At 36.3% G+C, this 17,333-nt stretch overlaps 1 pseudogene; it reads right to left on the reverse strand.

Moving 5' to 3' along the window:
• Positions 1–11,473: 11,473 nt before the first annotated feature.
• On the reverse strand, positions 11,474–13,514 carry LOC145806849 (serine/threonine-protein kinase WNK1-like; annotated as a pseudogene).
• Between the last annotated feature and the right edge of the window lie 3,819 nt (positions 13,515–17,333).

The raw sequence follows: 17,333 nt of genomic DNA on the forward strand, positions 1-17,333 counted from the left end.
GAAGAAAAATGAGGGAAATTTTGGGGGGAATTTTGGAATAATTTGGGGGGAAATTTTGGGGGAAATTTTGGAATAATTTGTTTGTTTGTTTTTTTTTTTTTTTTTCAAACGTGACAAATGGGCGGGTCTGAACGAGTCAGAATAGATTTTGTATTAAAAATTTGTTTCAATTTTTGAAAATTATTTTTTTGAGTTTTTAATTAGTATTTTTTTATTTTTAGTGAATTTTTTTAATATTTTAATCAATTAAAAAAATATTTAAAATATTTAAAAAATCAACAACTAATCAAGCTATTTTTTAATTATATTTGGTTCTAATGCTCGGTTTTCTCAGCAAACAAACAGAGAAGTGAAAATTTTCAAAAAAAAAAGAAGAAACAATCTTGCATCAAAAACAAATATACAAACACAAGGGTCTAAAAGTAAAATAAGAGAGAAGCACAGATCGATTACAAATCAATCAGAAAGTCTATGTATGAAAATCAAATGATAGAGATTAAAAAGAAAAAAATCAAAAAGTATGTATGAAAATCAAATGATAGAAATATAGATATTATTATTATTTTTTATTTGGCAGAAGTAGTGGTAATATTTTAATGAAAAATATTTTTCACTAAAATAAAAGTTTATTTTCTGTGGTCAATGAAAAATATTTTTCTACGGCCTATTTTTTTTGGTTAGTAAAAATCATGAACTAATTTTTTGTGGTAGAGGAAAGGTAGCGACATTAGTGGTGGAGGTGGTGGATAAGAGATGATGGTGGTGGTGGTGGTGGTGGTGATGGTGAAAAATATTAGTGGTGAAGTTGTGGTAGTTGTAGTGTAGATGGAGTGGAAAGGGTGAAGGAGAGGTAATGGTAGTATAGTAGCGGCAGTAGTGGAGTGGTGGCGATGGTAGTAGTAATCGTAGTCGTAGAGGTGAAGTGGCGACAGTGGAAGTAGTGGTGGTGGTGGAATAACGTTTGCAGTAGTGGTGAAGGTGGTAGAGGAGATGGGTGGTGAGAGAGAGAGAGATGAGTGAGAGACGGATAGAAGAGATAGAGAGAGAGAATAGAACGGGAATGGAAAACAAAAACAGGTAGGAATAAAAAAAAAAATTTTGTCAGAAATGAAATTTAAATAACAAAATAATGTCGTTTAACTTTCTTTCTTTTTTTTTTGCGACGGGAGTTGCCGTCGTCAAAAAAAAATATTTTTTGTTAAAATATATATTTTTTTGTAATTAATGATTTTTTTTTTTTTTTTGTAGAGGATAGAAAGTGGCAGTAGTGGTGAAGGTGGTGGATAAGAGATGATGGTGGTGGTGGTGGTAGCGGCGATGGAGATTAATGGTGAAGTTGTAGTAGTGGTAGAGTAGATGAAGTGGCAAGGGTGAATAAGAGGTAATGGTAGTAGTAGTGGCAGTAGTGGTGAAGGTGGTGGATAAGAGATGATGGTGGTGGTGGTGGTGGTGGTGGTGGTGGCGGCGAAGGAGATTAGTGGTGAAGTTGTGGTAGTAGTAGAGTAGATGAAGTGGCAAGGGTGAATAAGAGGTAATGGTAGTAATAGTGGCAGTAGTGGTAGTGGTGGCAATGGTAGTAGCAATGGTAGTCGTAGAGGTGAAGTGGCAACAGTGGTAGTAATGGTGGTAGTGGAATGGCGTTTGCAGTAGTGGTGAAGGTGGTAAAGGAGATGGGTGGTGAGAGAGAGAAAAATGAGTGAGAGACAGATAGAGGAGAGAAAGAGAGAGAGAGAGACAAAGACAGAGTGATGAGCAAGAGAGAGACAAAGTGGTCGCTAAAAGTGCATTTTCTTGTAATGGATAGATAAATCGAGAGGGAGCTCAGTAAATAGAGAAGACAGAAGGGAAAGAGTGAGCAACGCGAACATAGTGGGAGAGAAAGAGAGAGAGAAAGAGAAGAGAGAGAGGGACAAAAAGATAGAGAGTGAGAGACAGAAAAAAGATAGAGAGAGAAGAGAGATGAACGAGAGAGAGATAGAGAAAAGAGAGATGAGCAAGAGAGACATAGAGAGAAGAGAGATGAGCGAGAGAGACAGAGAAATATGAGAGAGATAGAGAGAAGAGAGATGAACGAAAGAGACAGAGAGAGAAAAGAGATGAGAGAAGAGATAGATGAGTGAGAGACACAGAGAGAGAGAGATAGACAGAAAGAAAAGAGTGATGAGTGAGAGAGAGAAAGAGAAGAGAGAGAGAAAGATGAAAAAATAGGTGAAAAGATATAGACAAAGAGAGGGGGAGAGAAAAAAATAGCGAAAAGAGATAAACGAGAGAGAGACAGAGAGAGATGAGCGAGAGAGATAGAGAAGAGAGACAGAGAGAGATGAGAGAGATAGATAGAGAGAAAGAGAGACAGAGAGACAGACAGACAGACAGAGATGAGTGAGAGAGAGAGAGAGAAGAGAGACAGAGACAGAGAGATAGAAAGATGAAAAAATTGGTGAAAAAGTTCCGTGTCTAAAGCCTCATTTTCTAGTAGTGAGTCATCTCTATCATTCATGGGTAGAATAGAGGCGCGGATTTGGGAATTGTATATTTTATATAAAAATCAAATTGAAATATTTTATACAATCACACCTATTTAGGGAGTGTGATTAAAAAGTAGTAATGTATATATAATCACACTTTAATTAAAATGTGTGATTAAAAAATATATATATAATCACACTTATTTAAAAAGTGTGATTAAAAAGTAGTAGTATATATATAATCACACTTTAATTAGAAGGTGTGATTAAAAAATATATAAATAATCACACTTTAATTAGAATGTGTGGTTAAAAAATATCTATATAATCACACCTATTTAAAAAGTGTGATTAAAAAGTAGTAGTGTATATATAATCACACTTTAATTAGAAGGTGTGATTAAAAAATATATAAATAATCACACTTTAATTAGAATGTGTGGTTAAAAAATATCTATATAATCACACCTATTTAAAAAGTGTGATTAAAAAGTAGTAGTGTATATATAATCACACTTTAATTAGAAGGTGTGATTAAAAAATATATAAATAATCACACTTTAATTAGAATGTGTGATTAAAAAATATCTATATAATCACACATATTTAAAAAGTGTGATTAAAGAGTAGTAGTATATATATAATCACACTTTAATTAGAATGTGTGATTAAAAAATATATAAATAATCACACTTTAATTGGAATGTGTGATTAAAAAATATATATATAATCACACTTGTTTAAAAAGTGTGATTAAAAAGTAGTAGTGTATATATAATCACACTTTAATTAGAAGGTGTGATTAAAAATATATATATATAATCACACTTAATTGAAAAGTGACATAAAAAATAAATATTATCACACTCAATCAAATTAAGTGTGATTAAAATATCAATCTAATTTTTTTTATCACACTTCCAATAAAAGTGAGATCTTTTTTTTTGTCAAAGTGTGATCTTTAACTATTTTTGTAGTAGTGGTATGAGATACGGTTAGGTACGTCTGCTGGTTACACCACCTTTGTTCCTTTCACGTGAAACATGTTAGGATTTGATGTTTACCTAGTTAAAACACTCCCCTTTCTTGTATGAAATACAGTTAGGTACGTCTGTTGGTTTTACCATCTTTGTTCCTTTCACGTGAAACGTGCCAGGATTTCATGTTTACCTTCCTCCTCTCTGTATGAGATACGGTTAGAAACATCTATTGGTTACACCACTATACCTCCTCTCGCGTGAAACACGTTTGGATTTCGAGTTCACCTATCATTTGTGTTGTGGCATATTTGTATGTGATCTTGTGGTACATTTAATGCAATGCACCCCCTGTTATGTTTCATATCATCTGCACGAAGCTTGCCTCTCATGTTGTCATCTTCATATCTTTATCATCACTCCATGGCATTGTGTTGCATTGCATAATCATGAATTTTAAAACAATTGGCTTCGCGAAGCGTGTAAGTCCAACTTTCAAACTACATATGTCATGTTACATGTTGCCCCTGAACTACGCAGGTTTGATTCCTTGCAAAGGGATACGTAGGCAACCCTCGGGTTCAACCACTTGCATTGCATCTTGTTTGTTTGCCCAAGTCTTATGGCCTTGTCAAAAGGGTCGTCTTTGGGCTTTGATATTCACTCACGTCAAGAAATGACTTTGAGCTCTGTCAAAGAGGGGCAACTGTAGACACCCCATTTTGACCGGCCCTAAGACTTGGGCGCTTTCTTTTGATTACCCGATGATGAAAATAAGAATATGTCATCTCACAAAATTCTCAGCAAAAAAAATGGAATTTAAGCTTTAATCCAGACCTAAACCTGTTTTAACCAAATTATTTTAGACCATATATTTGATTAATATTGTACATATTTTAAATACTTTATATTTTTATAATCAAATTTCGGTGGTGCATGCCACCACCATGCACTCGTTATATATATATTCTATTATATTATAGTAATAAAAAATAAATAAATAATAAAAAAAATTGATTGATATGTTTCTAACTTTCGGTGGTGCATGCTAGCACCATCCCACCATTATATATTATATTATATTATATTATATTATATTATATTATTATTTTGTTTGTTTGCTATGTCCATTCTCTATAAAGTGGGAGAAGAATCAGGGGTTCAAGGGCTGGAGGAGGGGATGGAAAAAGAGAGAATCAGAGAGAAAAAAAAGAAGTGGTGCGAGAGAGATTGAAAGGAAGAGAATCAGAAAGAAGGAAAATTAGTTTTTTTTAGAAAGAGGGGGGAAATAAATTATTTTCTTAAATATTTTATTTTTCTGAACCAAACTTTTATTCGCATTTCATCAATATACCATTCCAAAACCAATCACCAAGGCTGCAATTCCAAATTTTGAAATGAGAATTGAGAACACATTCCACAGACTTGAGAGTGATCAAAAGAAACTTTGTGAATCAGAAAATTCATCATTTCTCTAAAAGGTGAGTTTTCACAAACTTTTATTTAATTTAAAAATGTGACATAACTTGCTTAAATATTTCATTTACTGCTTTCCATAACTGTTTTTTATCGCTTTAATGGGAAGGCTGCACCACCCACATATCTGTTGTAATTTATCTTTTTATTGTTTTAATGGGAAGGCTGCACCACCCACATATCTGTTGTAATTTATTTTTTTTATTGTTTTAACCGGGAAGGCTGCACCACCCACATATCTGTTGTAATTTATCTTTTTATTGTTTTAATGGGAAGGCTGCACCACCCACATATCTGTTGTAATTTATTTTTTTTATTGTTTTAACCGGGAAGGCTGCACCACCCACATATCTGCTGTAATTTACTGTTGTATATAAACTGTTGTAATTTACATAAAATGTTGTAGTTTACTATTTATGAATTGTTGTAATTTTACCACTTTAAATGGTCGGTCAAACCACGTAATTTATTAAAAGATGTGACCCCACCGGATGAATAGTGATCGGTGGTGATTAGTAACCTCCGGCGGTAAATAGTAACTTCTGGCGGTGAATAGTAACCCCGACGATGAATAGCAGCCCCGTCGATGAATAGTACCTCCGGCGATGAATAGTAACTGCGGATAAAAAAATGCCTGGTAAGATGAATAACGATCAAGAAAGGTGAATAGTAATTGCCATGGTGAATAGTAACTTCCGGCAGTGAATAGTATCTCAGGATGAATAGTGCTCTTGCAAAATAAGTTTCCCCGGACAGAACAGAGCAGTCTTCCTATGTCAAGCAGAATATTTTCCGGCGTACATGAAGTTTCTTTATTTTTTTTTTATTTTGAGAGTTTGTGAGGATGTTTTATAGTTTGTTGTACTATTTGTTTTCCTCCTTCTTTATTTGGATATGTAATAATTCAAGTGTTGTAATAATTCCCTATCCCCACTTCTTTCTATCCCATTCTTTTACTTGCTTTCCTTATTTGTACATAAACATCATATTTATTTTTCATCATATTCATGCTTTGCATCCATGTTTCATGCATCTTGATTCGACTAAGTTTGCATTTGTGGATTTAATCAATTCCTATATGATTATGTGCGCTACCTCATGTTCTTGAGATGATTCACATGTCATATCTTAGAAGCCGAATCTTTAGTTGCATCTCATGAGTGAATTGCATTAGAATTTTGTATATAAGATCATGCATTTTTTACTAACTTTGTTTTGTAGCTTGTTCGCGGGTCGTCAAACATGTAAGTTTTTATGCTTTAGCATCCCGTTTGTGTGCGTTTTTTTTTCTTATTATGTTTAGCATTATACCATGAGGCTATTTGCTTACGTGATATAACTCTATAAATGCCAGTGGATGAAGGCTGTATCGCTTAATTTGGAATGATGTTGATTTTCATGTTTGTAAACTCAATTTATTTGGATTGTACATTTTCAAAACTCTTTCAAAGCTACATGAAATCAAGTTGTTCCAAAGTAGATGACATAGTCTATACTTGTATGTTTCACATAGTAAATTTTAGAATTTATTAAATAATCAAAACATGAACATATAAAGAAAATAAAAGTCATATCGTGGTTTAGTAGAGGCCGATCTTCTGATCGGGTGAGCGGGGGTGCTCAATTAATGACATTCCCCCTTCATACCTAAGGTTCCTAGCCAAGCATCCTTGGTTACGACGAACAGTGGCCTTGGCACGAGTCATGGGTTTCCTAATTTCCCAAAAATATTAGGTGGCGACTCTGAGATCTGATGACGCAGTCCATTTTTTTGACAAAATTGCAATAAAATGAATTTTCAATAAAAGTCACCATATCTGGACTCTCATCTACGTTTCACATTGCACTCGTGAGACTAGATCAAAGAGATCTCGGGAGTCCGAACTGTTTAACACGCGCGGGTACCCCCCGGGCAAGTTACAATGACCAAACTATTTCAATCTATTCTCTCTCAACTTATCTTCTATCGGTGCTACTCATACCCATTCCCGAATAAACTCATTCCTAATTCTGTCTTTCATAGTCTTACCACACATCTACCTTAGCGTCCGCATCTCAACAACACTTAACTTATCTATATGTTATTTTTTGGTTGTCCAACACTCCATCCTATACAACATCGCTGGTCTAATAGCCATTCTATAGAACTTGCCTTTTAGTCTAGTGGGTACTCGTCTATCGCACAGTACCCTAGAGACACTTCTCCACTTAAGCCACCCTACCTTAATACTATGGACGACATCCACATTAATCTCCCCCGCCGTTGTGATAATCGACCCTAAATAACAAAAATATTCACTCTTTGGTAGTTCTTGGTCCTTAATCTTCACTTCTTCTTTGCTTTCATTGTTACTGTTATCAAATTTACACTCCATGTATTATGTCTTAGTTCTACTTATCCGAAATCCTTTAGATTCAAGTGTTTCCCTCCGAATCTCCAACTTTGTGTTAACTCCTTCTCTAGTATCATCCACTAGCACGATATCATCTGCAAAAAGCGTACACCACGGCATATCATCTTGCATACTTCTCGTCAACTCATCCATAACTAAAGCAAAAAGATAATGTTTAGGTAGATCCTTAGTTTAACCCTACAGTAATTGAAATTCATTTGTCACTCCAGCAGGCGATCTAATAGTGGTCACCACCCCTTCAAAAATATCCCTAATCATAGGCATGATCGAGTCCTGCTTCCCAACCAACTTGAGGTGGACATCGACTGGGATAGAAAACTCTTAGCGAAAATACTCAAGCTTACTAGGGGTTTCTACCCTCCACTTAAACATTCCTATGATGTCGGCTTGAAGTGTATGGTGCTAGATTTCAGAGAAAGAAAGTCGGGGTGGGTTCAAGGACCTTGGTAAGACCCCAATGAGCACTAGGGCAAAAATTATGGGGAAAATAGGGAAATTCTGGCTTCAATTTTCCTATGGATGTGGTTTCTAGGCAAATCCCAGGCCTAAAACTATGAAGATAAAAGAGATGCAAATGCAAGAATCTAGAAACAAGCAAGAAAAGAAGAAAAGAAGCATGATTCAAAATCAAAAAGTGCAATTAGAGGCGTTGACAAATTTGTGAGCATCAATTCACAACATTCAATGATTGGGAATAAAGCAATGTACAGGAAACATGAAGAAAAACAATATGTAGAGATGACAAATCCGAGAACATTGAGTATGTGTATGCAAGGCGATGTGCAAGAACCGCCATTACAAATAACATTCAAGAACACAGGGGCAAACTTCAAAGCAAAAAATAGATTCAAGAGCAAGAATCAGTTCATAATGCCTAGAGCATGAAAAATGCACTACAAAAAATTTAATTTTTCACGATGGCAAAATGCCATCGCTAATACTCCTAATGCCGTCTCAAAAAAATTTTAGCGATGACAAATAACTTTTAGCGACTGCAAATGGGGGGTCACAACAAAGGGTGATGCTAAAATGTTTTAGCGACGGCATGATGTCATCGCCTTTTTTTTGTGACGACAAATGTTGGCTTTTGCGACGACACTTTACTATTGCCTATAATATGTAAAAATTTAGACTTTTTGCTATGGTAATATTGTACCATCGCTAAAAATTTTATTTGAGACGGCAAAAAAATTTTATCGGGATTTTTTTTTTTTTTTTTGCGATGACATGAGCTCTGTTGCTAATTTTTTTTTGTGACGACATTGCCTGTGTCACCAAAAAAAAAATACATTTTAGCTCTAAATTTTTTGCGACGATGTGGTGCCGTTGCCAAAAAAAAAAAAAAAAAAACTGCAATAAAATTATTAAAAATATTCAAATTATCTATATTAAATGAAAAAAATTTGAAAAAGAAACCAATAATTGCATAATAATATAAAAATTCCTGTATAGAAATAATAATTTCTCCATAATAAAAATATTCTTACTTTCATAACTAGACATCAACAAAATTACGCCACTACATAATGTTGCATAATACATATATAATGTTTAAATACATAATGTTGTTCACAATTCAAAATAACATAAACCAAAAATAAAAGTTTTCCTCATCATTCTCCATGGCTAATAAAAACAAAAGTTAGTCACAAGCATGCATTGCACAAGAAGCAAACTCTTACTCGAGAAATATCTGAAAACAAAAAATAAAAATAATTAATGGCAATATAATTATGTGTTAATACGTTAATTACAAAAAAAAAACATAAAAATTTAACAACCATACAATTACAAAGATAATTAAGTAAATAATTTTGCCCAGATCGAAATCCATCTCTAACTCCCAAATCGATAACCCGATTTCAGTCTCGTCCTCTCCCACAAGTCTCTCGTGCCAAGGTGGTCGTGTGTGCCAAGTTTTATGCTAATCCGAAGCCATTTGGTGATTTGGGAGTGTCAACACCTCAAATTCTAAGTTTGTTAAAAAACTAGTTTGCCTAGAATGAAATCCGACTCTAACTCCTAAACCGAAAACCCAATTCAAGTTCCGTCTTCTCCCAAAAGTCTCTCGTGCCTAAGCGATCGTGTGTGCCAAGTTTCGTTCTAATCCGACGGTGCTTGGTGATTTTGGGGAGTCAACACCTCGAATTCTAAGTTTCTTAAGGAACTAGTTTGCCTAGAGCGAAATCCGACTCTAACTCCCAAACTGGGAGACCGATTCGAGTGTCGTCTTCTCCCACAAGTCTCTCGTTCCTAGGCGGTCATGTGTGCCAAGTTTCATGCTAATCCGATGCCGTTTGGTGATTTTGGACCGTCAACACCTCGAATTCTAAGTTTCTCAAGGAATTGGTTTGCCTAGAGCGAAATCCGGCTCTAACTCCCAAACTGAGAATCGGATTCGAGCCTCGTCTTCTCCCACAAGTGTCTCATGCCCAAGCAGTCGTGTGTGTCAAGTTTTGTGCTAATCTAACGCCGTTTGGTGATTTTGGGCCATCAACACCTCAAATTCTAAGTTTCTTAAGGAACTAGTTTGCCTAGACCAAAATCTGGCTCTAACTCCCAAACCAAGAACCCGATTCGAGTCTCGTCTTCTCCCACAACTCTCTTGTGCCTAGGCAGTCGTGTGTGCCAAGGTTCGTGCTAATCCGACACCGCTTGTTGATTTTGGGCCATCAACACCTCGAATTCTAAGTTTCTTAAGGACCTAGTTTGCCTAGACCGAAATCTGGCTCTAACTCCCAAACGGAGAACCCGATTCGAGTCTCGTCTTCTTCCATAAATATCTCATGCCTAGGCGGTCATGTGTGCCAAGTTTCGTGCTAATTTGACGCTGTTTTGGTGATTTTGGGCCGTTAACACATCGAATTCTAAGTTTCTTAAGGAACTAGTTTTCCTAGATCTAAATCTGGCTCTAACTCCAAAACCAAGAACTTGGTTCGAGTGTCGTCTTCTCCCACAAGTCTTTCGTGCCTAGGTGGTTGTGTGTGCCAAGTTTCGCGCTAATCTGACGCCGTTTAGTGATTTTAGGCTGTTAACACCTCAAATTCTATGTTTATTAAGGAACTAGTTTGCCTAAACCGAAATTCGGCTCAAACTTGCAAACTGAGAACCCAGTTCGAGCCCCATCTTATCCCAAAAGTCTCTCATGCCTAGGCAATCGTATGTGCCAAGTTTCGTGCTAATCCGACACCGTTTGGTGATTTTGGGTCGTCAACACTTTGAATTCTAAGTTTCTTAAGGAACTAGTTTACCTAGACCAAAATTTGGCTCTAACTCCAAAATCGAGAACCTGATTCGCGTCTCATCTTCTTCCACAAATATCTCGTGTCTAAGTGATTGTGTGTGTCAAGTTTCGTGCTAATCTGACGCCATTTGGTGATTTTGGGCCGTTAACACCTTGAATTCTAAGTTTCTTAAGGAACTAGTTTGCCTAGACCGAAATCCGACTCTAACTCCCAAACCGAGAACCCAATTCGAGTCCCATCTTCTCCCACAAGTCTCTCATGCCTAGGGAGTCGTGTGTGCTAAGTTTCATGCTAATCCGATGCTGTTTGGTGATTTTGAGGCACCAACACCTTGTATTCTAAGTTTCTTAAAGAACTAGATTGCCTAGACCGAAATCCGACTCTAACTCCCAAACCGGGAACCTGATTTGAGTGTCGTCTTCTCCCACAAGTCTCTCATGCCTAGGCAGTCATGTGTGCCAAGTTTCGTGCTAATCCGATGTCGTTTGGTGATTTTGGGGCTTCAATACCTCGAATTCTAAGTTTCTTAAGAAACTAGTTTGCCTAGACTGAAATTCGGCTCTAACTCCCAAACTGGGAACCCGATTCGAGTCCCATCTTCTCCCAAAAGTCTCTCGTGCCTAGGCGGCCGTGTGTGCTAAGTTTCTGCTAATCTAACGTCGTTTAGTGATTTTTGGACGTCAATACCTCGAATTCTAAGTTTCTTAAGGAACTAGTTTGCCTAGACCAAAATTCGACTCTAATTTCCAAACCGAGAACCCGATTCGAGTTCCATCTTCTCCTACAAGTCTCTCGTGCCTAGGTGGTTGTGTGTGCCAAGTTTCGTGCTAATATAACGCCGTTTGGTGATTTTGGGCCGTCAACATCTCAAATTCTAAGTTTTTTAAGGAACTAGTTTGCCTAGACCGAAATCCGGTAGGGCAGAGAGGTTTGTCTTGAGATTTTAATGTTTCAAGACGGTTGTGAGTGCATTAGGGATAGGTATTTGCGAATAGAGGATCCATGACTGGGAGAGCGAGTACTTATAAAGCTGACTTTCTTATAGATTTTAGCAGGATAAGTGCATTCACATATGGATATTCAAAGGTGACCATTTCCAATATGCACATTCCAAAAGAATAAATGTCAACCAATTCATTATATTCCTGTGCATACACTTCTGGAGCCATGAACTCTGGTTTCCCTAGTTAACTCCATAAATAGATAAAACATAACTCAATGATTTTCAATCAATTGTGTTAATCTACTTACTCATTACTCTGTTTGGTTGTGTTCTATTTTCTGTTTTGATTTTTCAGAACAAAGTGTTCTCAAAAAACTATCTTGGGAAAAGAAAATATAAAAACAACCCACTTATCAAAAAGTAGTTTTAAGATTTATGAAACGCAGAAATAAAAACAATAACTATGAGTGTTTTGAAATTTTCATTATTTTTATTTCTGGAAGCATGAAAATCGAAAATGATGAACGCAAAACTACATCCAAACAAGGAGATAATACCTCAACAAATTTTTAGTTCTAGTGAACATACCAACACAGTGGGCAGCATGGGATTTTCAAAAAATTGCAGCGAGGCTGAGATCACTTATTTTCAGTTCCCCTTGGTTGCCATTGACAATGATGTTGTCACACTTGAGATCTCTGTGGATGACTAGGGGGGTCATAGCTATAGAGATAGCGAAGCCCTGTCAAGATTTGTCTGCACCAATGCTTCACTGCTCTAATGTTCACTCTCTTGTGCTTTTGCCTGTACCTATCACACACACACACACACACACAAAAAGAGAAAGAGGGAGAGAGAGAGGAAAAGAAACTAGATTAATTTGGTTGTGTTTTGTTCTTCCTTTTAGTGTGTGTTTGTTTTTCCTTTTCTTTTTTTTTTTTTTTTTTTTTTTTGAACAAAACAATGAAAAATTCAAAAACATCCATCGTCTTTATGTTGTTTTCATTTTTGTGCAAAAAATTTCTCAAACTTTCAAAAAGATGGTTGTTTTCAAAAGATATTCCAAATACAGTTTTCTGAAACAACTCGCCAAACAAGCTTGTTATTCAAAAATGAAAACAGAAAATAAAAACACCAAACAAGGCTAAATCTCAAATACCCATTTTCATAGAATCAAGATAGAAAATAAAAAATAAAAATTAAAAAAAAAAGCTCCAAAAGTTATGAAACAGTTCTATTACAGTTCAGATATGAACACAAAAATCAATCATAAATTCACATAAATGAACAAGATATTACAATTTTTGTTGCTGGGACCTACTTCTAAAGAATCCTATTCGTCCATGAACATTCTGTGTGGTTTTATGATCGATTTATGTATTCTTAGACTCATTCATCACGAAATTTCAAAACACTTTTCATATCAATCTTGATATTAAACAATGCCCCAAAGGCACTCGTTAAAATTTGCCAAATCTCAAATACCCATTTTATTAGTAGAATCAACAGAGGAAACAAAGAACAGATCCAGAAATCATGAAAATTTCATGGTACATACTATTTTAGAGTCCCAGAAGTGAACATCTTAGTCACAAAATTGATGTTCTTATTTGCAGTATCAACCCAAGAAGTGTAGAACTTCATAATGTTGTGGTGCTTCAATGTTTTGAGCAAATGGATTTCACAGTAAAGCCTCTCAAGATCTTCAGGGCTTTGAAGTAAATTATAGAGCTTGATGATCTCTAAAATCTATATGACATAAATTTCAATGAATTTATAAAATTAAACAAAAATTTCAATTAACCCGGCAGAGCAAAGACGTGGAAATAAAAAAGAAGAAGAGCTAACCTGGTTCAGAGATTGAGACTAACTGAGAGAGTTGAAGAGAGACACGCCGCACCGTCGTCACTCGCTCGCCGTCGTCGCACACTGCTCACCGCCGCCTCACGCTGCTCACTGCCATCTCTCGACGCCGTCAATTCGATGCTCGCCATCATCTGCCACTGCTCATAGTCGAGAGAGAGAGAGAGAGAGAGAGAGAGAGAGAGTCGTAAGAAGAGGTTTTGGGTTTTTGGTTCAAAAGATTAGGAATTTTTTAGATTAGGTATTTTTGTTCACAGTCGTCGTCGTCTACCGCTACTCATAGGGTTTTCAATTCAAAAGATTAGGAATTTTTTAGATTAGGGATTTTTGGTTGAATGGGGGAAAAAAAAAACACGAAGGGAAAAAAAAAGCTGACCACTCAGATTTTGGGTTTTTTTTTTTTTTTTGCGACGTCAAGTTTCATTGTCACAAATGAAAATTTAAACAATAAAATGACGTCGTTTAACTAATTTTTTTTATTTGCAACGGGAGATTTTCATCGCCAAAAACCTTTATTTGTGACGGGGGAGGTTATCGTCGCAAAAAAGCCCATTTTTTTTTTTCAAAAACCTTCGTGTCTATTTTGCTGCACAATGAGAGCCAAGGAGAGGGAGAAACAGAAAAAGAAAGAGAAACAAGAGATGATCAGCAGAGATAGACAGACAGAGAGAGAGAAAGAGAAAGCGAGTGAAAAGAGATGAATGAAAGAGATATAAAGAGAGAGACATAGAAAGAGAGAAAAGAGAGATGAGCAAGAGAGACATAGAGAGAGATAGAGAAGAAAGATGAATGAGAGAGATAGAGAAGAGAGATGGGTGAAAGAGAGAGAGAGAAAAGAGAGATGAACGAGAGACATAGTGAAAAAGAAAGACAGAGAAAGAGAGAGACCCATTTCAATTTTTGACTTTTTCCTCTTTTAACAACAATAGGCTAATTGAGAAAAAGATGAGTGTGATTGAGAGAAATAAGCGATTAAGAGAGAAGAGAGATGAGTGAGTGAGAGAGAGAGACAGAGACAGACAGAGAGAAAGAGATAGAGATAGAGAGAGAAAAAAAAAGAGAAACAAAAGATGAGCGAGAGATAGACAGAGAGAGAGAGCAAAAGAGATGAACGAAAGAGATATAGCGAGAGACATAGAAAGAGAGAGAGAAGGAGAGAGAGAGAGAGAAGAAAAATGAGCAAGAGAGATAGAGAGCGAAAGACATGAGAGAGACAGAGAGAAGAGTGATGAGTGTGAAAGAGAGAGAGAGAGAGAGAAAGATGAGAGGTAGAGAAAAGAGAGATGAGCAAGACACATACACAGACACACACACACACAGAGGCCCATTTCATTTTTTGACTTTTTTTTCTTTTAACAACAATGGGCTAAGAGAAAGAGATGAGTGATTAAGAGAAATGTGAGATAAGCGATTGAAAGAGAAGAGAAATAAGAGAGAGAGAGAGAGAGAGAGAGAAAAGAGATCGATAAATCAAGAAGAAGTGAATAAAAGAGTGAGCAACGCGAACACAAGAGTAAAGAAAGAGAAAGAGAGAGACAAACAGATAGACAGACAAAGAATAGTGATGAGTGAGAGAGAGATAAAAAGAGTAAGAGAAGAGAGATGAGCGAGAAAAAGAGAGACAGAGAGACAGAGAGAGACAAAGAGACAGGAAGATGAAAAAACAGGTAAAAAGAGAAATGTTATATCAAAATAGTATCGTTTTTTCTATTTTCTTGATTGCGACGGCACTTATTACCATCGCAAAAAACTCTCTTATTTGTGATTGTAGTTCATGTCGTTGCAAAAAATAGCTTTATTTATGACAGCAGGGGTTACCGTCGCAAAAAATGCGCATTATTTGCAACTACAGTTGTTGCCATTGCAAAAACTTACTTTTTTATGACAGGAAGTGATGCCGTCGCTGAAACCCGATTTATTGGCGATGGCAAGTGGTGCCATCATAAAAACTCACTTTTTGCGACGGTAAGTGGTGCCATTGCAAATGCTTTTATGTTATATGCCCCATTTTCTTGTAGTGATGGCAAGTGAATCAGGGAATAAATATGGAATTTGATATAAGGAACAGTGGGAAATGAACAAATGGTTTATAAAAGTGTCATATTCAAGAACAGTATAGAATGAGAATGAAAAAGAGGAAATCGAAGACTTACAGTGTGAAACTGAGGAAACGGATGCCAGGATGAAGATCGTCGGAGTCAATCGATGTGGATGATCGAAATCAGGTGATGAAAAGTTCACCGGTGGTGACGAATGGAGCAGTATTGAACGGGCTTGAAAATAGTGGTTTAAAAGAAAAATTTTGGGGAGAGAGAGAGAGAGAGAGAGAGAGAGAGAGATTGTAATTGCAAAAGTGAAAAGATGGAGAGAGAATGGAGAGAATTTTGTCAAAAACGCGAAAAGGCAGCAAAACACAATGAAGATACTTTGGACAACGTACCTGTCTGGCGGCGTGGGCGGAAACGACGTGACCTAATAGCGCGTGTCAGGTACGAGCCAGTAAGAATGGGACACGTGGAAGAAATGATTGAAATGTCTGTGTGTGATAGCTCATGTGCAATTGAAATTCTTGAAATTCTTGAAGTAATAAGGCAATAACCTCGGCTAGAGGAGCGATCTCAGTCGAGATGCTTAAAGAACTTGGTTCTTGATTCTTGATAAAGTGGGCAATTGAATCGTAGTTACTTGAAGCTGATGAGTCATGATCTCGGTCGGAGTAATATTTGCGTTTTTGAACCAACATTGTTATGTGGACAAATTATGTAGGTTCTATCACCTCAGAATGCCGAGGTAATAGAACCTAGGGACAGTTGTGGGGAAGTATTTTGCGAATGACGCCACATGGCCAAGATAGCCCTGAGATGTCTGCTAAGGTGCCACATGGATGAGTCACGTTGCCGAGGTGATCACGGCATTGCCGAGATGTTCTGCGGTAATGTCGGAATCCCTTGGTATCCGAATAAAGGACAAGAGTCCTAAAACAGGAAAGGATCTTAGTCTAGATAAGGATAAGACTCATGAAGAGTTTATCTCGATCTAGCCGAGAGTCCAAGATGAGCATTGGGCATGAGTCCAACGAAGTAAGGCTTCTAGGTGAACAAGTCACTGTTGCTTATAAAAATGAGGCACCCTCATGGGTCAGAGGTGAGTTCTTTGGGGTGAGGTTAAGTACTATTTTTTATATTTGTGAGAGATAAGATTACTGACTTGGTCGTCGGAGTGCCCCCAGGTGGACGAACCACCGCAACATTCTCATTTTCTTATTGGTAGCTAGTTGGCTCAATCTATTCAGCCGGTGTTCTCTACCTGAGTTTCTTGTTTGGTTGTGTGGTCGGAAATCAATACCTACAAAACCGTTCACTCTTTTGAATTCATTGAGTAGAATATTCACGCAAAAAATAAAGACGATTGAATATCGATAGTTATATGTTTAAATCAAATTTGTATTAAAAAAATAGATAATTATTCTTACATTTATATTTATCCTCCATTTAAAAAAAATATGTATATAATATAAACCAATAGCCAATGTTTTAAGAACCAAACCAGACCAACCAATTTAACCATCGACTAATCCAAATCAACCCAAGAACCCATCTCTCTTTTAAAACCCACTCTAAACCGTGGTCGAACCAGTTAGAGCAAATCGGCCAAGTCCATGCATGAAGTATCTTTGCTTCAAGGTGTAAAATGTTACATTAAAATACTTGTGCTAGGAGTCAAACCCAAGTTATTATGGAAATATAAGTACAATACAACCACCAAGCTAACTTTATAATTGTGCAATGCACATGAGAAGTTTAATATATATATATATATATATATATTCTAATTCTTTTTTTTTTCCTTCTCAAATGCATAAATATTTAAAATATCAATCTAAAATAAATTAAATATATAAATATGAATTTAAAATTTTATATATTTTAAAAATTATTTGTGACGTAATT

The sequence above is a fragment of the Camellia sinensis genome, chromosome 14, assembly GCF_055761805.1.
Source record: "Camellia sinensis isolate YWXY chromosome 14, ASM5576180v1, whole genome shotgun sequence".
Taxonomy (NCBI): domain Eukaryota; kingdom Viridiplantae; phylum Streptophyta; class Magnoliopsida; order Ericales; family Theaceae; genus Camellia; species Camellia sinensis.